This window comes from Sorex fumeus, unplaced genomic scaffold (genome assembly GCF_029834395.1).
Source record: "Sorex fumeus unplaced genomic scaffold, SorFum_2.1 ptg000128l, whole genome shotgun sequence".
Lineage (NCBI taxonomy): Eukaryota > Metazoa > Chordata > Mammalia > Eulipotyphla > Soricidae > Sorex > Sorex fumeus.
Window position 1 is genome coordinate 4,271,015 of NW_026606185.1, and position 5,740 is coordinate 4,276,754.

General features: G+C 33.7%; 1 pseudogene; it reads right to left on the minus strand.

Annotated features, from left to right (window-relative positions):
* Window positions 1-1,397: 1,397 nt before the first annotated feature.
* On the minus strand, window positions 1,398-1,927 carry LOC130045480 (rRNA-processing protein FCF1 homolog; annotated as a pseudogene).
* Between the last annotated feature and the right edge of the window lie 3,813 nt (window positions 1,928-5,740).

Genomic DNA, 5,740 nt, shown 5'->3' on the forward strand with positions numbered 1-5,740 from the left:
TACCTTTACCTTTATTTATTTATTTTTAAATTTATTGAATCGCCATGAGATAGTTACAAACTTTCATGTTTGGGTTATAATCACACAATGATCAAACAACCATTCCTCCACCAATGTACATTCCTAACCACCAACCTTTGCTTATGAGGAAGGCTTCCAGCTATGGAGAAATAAATCTTTCTGTCCTGTGCATCTATTATCCTTAGGTGTCAGCCTCATGTTATCTTGTTTTTTACTCCACAAATGAGTGCACTCCTTCTATGTCTGTCCCTCTCTTTCTGACTCATTTCACTTAGCATGACACTCTCCATGTCTATCCACTTATAGGCAAAGTTTATGACTTCATCTCTCCTGACAGCTGCATGTATTCCGTTGTGTAGATGAACCAAACTTTCTCTAACCAAAATACAGAAAGAGCCCACAGAATGGGAAAGAATAGATTTTCCCCATTTTCTTTTATTTTCTTATATCATCTGTTCTCAGGCTCTTGGGTTGTTTCCATATTTTGGCTATTGTGAGCAGTGCTGCAATGAACATATAGGTACAGATGTCATTTCTACTGTGCTTTTTTTCCCTCCTCAGGATATATTCCCAGAAGTGGTATTGCAGGGTCATATGGAAGCTCAATTTCTGATTTTTGAAGGACTGTCCATATTGTTTTCCAGAAAGACTGGACTAGTGGGCATTCCCACCAACAGTGAAAGAGTGTCCCTTTTCCCCCACATCCACGACAGAACTGCTTGCTTTTGTTCTTTTGAATGTGTGCCAGTCTCTGTGGTATGAGATGATACCTCATTGATGTTTTGATTTGCATATCCCTGATGGCTAGCGATGTGGAGCATTTTTTCATGTACGTTTTGGCCATTTGTATTTCTTTTTTGAGGAAACTTCTGTTCATTTCTTCTCCCCATTTTTGGATGGGGTTGGAGGTTTTTTTCTTTTACAATTCTACCAGTGTCTTGTATATCCTGGATATTAATCCCTTCTCAGATGGGTATTGGGTAAATATTCTTTCCCATTCTATGGGCTCTTTCTGTATTTTGGTCACTGTTTCTTTTGAAGTGCAGAAGCTTCTTAGTTTGATGTAGTCCCATTTGTTTATGTTTACTTCCACTTGCATGGTCAGTGCTGTTTCATTCTTAAAGATGTTTTTAGCTCCAATGTCTTGAAGAGTTCTGCCTACATTTTCCTCTATGTACTTTATGAATTCATGTCTTATATTGAGGTCTTTAATCCACTTCGATCCGAAAAATGTCATTTTCAAAGCAAAATCAAAACATGAATATAACTTAAAAGTGGGTGGTAGCAATGATAATTCCTAAACACACTATACTATGGTTAGTGACCTAGTCACAGGAAAAATTAAAAGAAGGCAGTGGAACACTGTCTTGTAAGAACTAGAACTGATAAATCTGCTCAATATTGCAACTATTATCAGAAATTGCATGGCAGTAGTTCAGAGGAATCTTCAGAATTCTTCCTTTAAAGATCTGGTCAGTAATGGCCATGATGTAACATTTCTGCTGAGTTACTCTTTATACTAAACAGTCATCTGCTTAGGTTCTTTTGTATATGCAATGTAATCATGCAAATCTTGACTCCTTAGCACTCTTGAGAGCTATTCAATGCTTCTGCCCCAATTTCAGTGATTATCCCTCATTGATTGCACTCAACTCAATTTGACTATACTGGAAAAGTTAATAAAGTTAGGATCAACCAAAATTTTGTGATAGTGGGCCCAGTGGTATGACATATTGGAAAAATAAGCAGCAGAGATGTTGGGTGACTTTTCTTTCCTTGATGCACTAGGATCCTTATTTTCTTTTTAGGTTTTAATATATTCTTTTAACTGCAGTTTCTCGTTTCTAGGACTAAACATTCAATTCATGGATTCATGGTCACATAGTTTTTTTGTCTGTTTCTTCATGTTCACACTTGATTTTAGCCAAAAGGCCGAGAAGGGGTAGGGCGATAGCACAGCAGATAGGGCGTTTGCCTTACACGCGGCCAACATGGCCAACCCGAGTTCGATTCCTCCGCCCCTCTCCGAGAGCCCGGCAAGCTACCGAGAGTATTCGATATGCCAGACACAGTAACAACAAAGTCTCCAATGGAGACGTTACTGGGCCCACTCGAGCAAATCGACGATCAACGGGAGGGCCTTTACTTTACCTTTACTTTACTTCTTCATGTTCACACCACAGAATACTGGCCCAAGTTGTCATGATAGAATTGTTAACTGTAATTTTTATTGTTAAATTATTGTGATGTAAGCCTCTTATGTCTGTTGTTAAGTTTCTTCCTACAGGTCGTTTTTCTTAAGAGTTTTGGAATTTAGAAGTCTTTATTAAGTTTTGATTATTTTGTGAATGTTTGTGTTCATTTGGGGAGCACTCCTAGTGCTCCTGGGCTACTTCCATGCTGGGATGTGTTTCCAGTAGTGCTTAGGGTACCATGTAGCATTGGGGATTCAGTTCTCTGAACTTAAAAACTTTTTTAAAAGTTTATTTTGTTTCACTGGTTACTTAAAATATTTTAATTACCAAGATAATAGCGTCTTACTTTTTGGTGTTTTACAATTAATTTCTAATTAATTGTATATGATTAGAGAAAAAGATTTAATTATGCAATTGTTTAAAAATTGTTGAGTAATCTTTGTAGATTAATTTGTGATTATTTTTTAAAAGTATAACTAGATATGCTTAATTCTAATACATATTCCATTTCTACCACAAGCATTAATTTTGTGGCTCAAATCATCTGAGTCTAGTTAGTTCATATTCACTTATTTATATTTATTAGCAAACATATTTCTTAATTACTTGTTCATTTAGTCTGGAGACCTATCAGTTATATAATACATTGCTCAATTTATTTTATAGTTATAAAACACTTTTGATTTTTATTCTATTTTTATTTCTAAAACCTTTTATTTTTAATATTTTACTTTGCCAAATTTCATAGTAAAATATTTTACCAAATTTTTTGGTAAAATCTCTTCTATTATTATGATGATAGTAGCACTGCCTTTCATTTTGTAATATTTACTTAAAACATATTTTCTATTTTTCCCATGCCTAATTTATGACTAGAAATTCTGGCTTTGTATTCTGTATATTTTATGTTTATTGTGATCTATTATTTTTATGATTAATATACGGCTACAGTTTTCTGTGAGAGAAAAAGGCCATTTTTATTACATGCTATCTAGGGTGCATAATACTAATATTCTGTAATCATTTTGTGTGATTCAGTAATGTAGAATACGTATCACATGCATTTGTCAAAATCCATTAAACTTTACAATAAAAAGAATAAAACTTAAGCTGTTTATTAAAATATATAGTTACAGAATCCTAAAAATTTACTTCTGCTTTACCTTTTTAACCAGAAGCTGGGAAAAACTCTATTGTGAAAACGACAAGCTGGGAAGCCTACGATTTATCATCTCTACTTATCAAGTACTACAGGGTCAACAAGTCCCATAGTTTCCCTTCATCAGCAGAAGAGGAAAAAAAGGCACTGTGTGTGTGTACAGCATACTGCAATATATTTCTTGAATTTCACAATGGAAAAACTAGGAAGAAAATAATTAGAAAGAAAACTTATTTAATCATTGTAGTAATTAACTTTAATCTATTTTATCATTCAAAAGGAAATTAAATTATCTTAAAAATTAACTCCTTCCCATTTATTCCATATTTAACATCATATTTGGTAATAAAAAGGCTTACTGTAAAGTAGAAGGGAAAAAAAGGAAACTCCCAAACTGGGGAGGAACTTAGTAGAGGACAAAGATCTATCCTAGAAATCTCTTTCCAAAGAAATCATAAAATAAATGGTACTTGGGGTTGTAATCTTTCACTTGGTACATATTTTCAAAATTTATTTATATAAAATAATATATTAATATATCAACACTATGTATTCCTTTTAATAATATTCAATTGTATGGATAGACCTCATTTATTTATCAGCTTGTATACATTTTGTATCTTTCCATTTTGAGATATGATAAATAATTCTGCTATGAATATTTACTTTAGAAATTTGTGCTGGCATAGTTTTAATCTTGCTTGGGTTTAATTCTGGGAATTAAAGTGCTAGCAGTATGGTAGCACTGTAGCACTGTCCTCCTGTTGTTCTTCGAGTTGCTCAAGTAGGCCCAGTAACGTCTCCTTTGTGAGACTTGTTACTGTGTTTGGCATATAGAATACGTCACGGGGAGCTTGCCAGGCTTTGCCGTGTGGGTGAGATACTCTCTGTAGCTTGCTGGGCTCTCCGAGAGGGGGCAGAGGAATTGAACCTGGCTCAGCTGGGCCTGCTTCATGCAAGGCAAACGTCCTCCCGCTGTGCTATCGCTCCAGCAGTATGGTATCTATGTTTAACTTGTTCATCTATAACAGTTCACTAGTTCCTAAAATAGCTCTAATGATGTATAAAGGTACTATTTTCCCCACAGTTTTTCAATACTTTTTGTTTATTTTTTAATTTTATATATACTAGTGGGTATAAATTAGTATCCTGAGATTTTAATTTGAATTTCTCTGATGACTAATAATGAGAAATTTTTCACGTGCTTATTGACTATTTATAAACCTATTTTTGGAGAAATATCTGTGTAGATTCTTTAATCACTTGAATTGCCTACAGGTCATTTTATTATTAATCTTAAGAATTCTTTATATATTATGGACCTGTATTTAAAATAGTTAATCCTCATTGCTCACAGAGTATGTGAAATAAATAAAATAGGTAAGTTATAACTGGCAGAATCCCCATATTGTTTCCCTCATCTGTAGAATGAGGCCTATTATTGTAGGTGTGGTCAGGTGAAATATACTGTAATTGCTTCTATTATAAAAGAGTAAAACTATAAATCAATTCAACATTCCTAAAGCGTATTTGACTTTCTTATTTGTTCTGGATGGAATAGACATGAATATTGAAAACAACTGTAGTTTATTTTTAGTTAAAAAGGTGATGGTTAGTTTTTGCAGATGTGATTTCATTGCTTAAGAAAAATTAACACATCACCTGGTACCTGAGGAAAAGTTCTTTTCTCCGTCCTTATTAATAACTACCACTAGGAGTTTGCTCTCAATTGACAAAGAAACAATGCAAGTACACTCTCCAGTCTCAGCCCACACTTACCTTTAGTTCTTCAGAATTATCAAGAAAAATATTGTTTTGAGAATTCTTGATAATCTTTTTCCTTAGACCTGGTTTACACTGCAATATGCATGATCAACTAGTAACGGCTGTTGTACTACAATCTTTGGGACATCCTGGTAGAACATGTGAAAAAAAGTCTTCAGGATGAGCAATCTAATTGGTGCATTAGCTTTATCACTTTGATTACAATGAAAATTTCCAGATGTAGGACTGTCTAGTTATTTGTGATCAGTAGTTACTGGTTTTGCTGATGGTGAGAAGCTTAGAAGGAATATGATTGGAAAATCTGTACTGAGAAAATTTGGGGAAGTAATATATCTAGGTATCTCTGAGTGGGCAAAAGTTATGAAGATATTTGTATTCCTAGTATTCACTTGATTAAAAAAATTTCTATAATCAAATGAAAGAATTCCCTCTTCTTTTCATACCATGTAGTCTTTTTCATCAGCCATTTTTATTTTTGTCAAATAAGTTAGTGAACAAAAATAACAAGTTAACAGTCATAGCAGGTGTGCATCGACTCAACAGTTTGGAACTTTTGAATATATTGATATTTTAATATTAA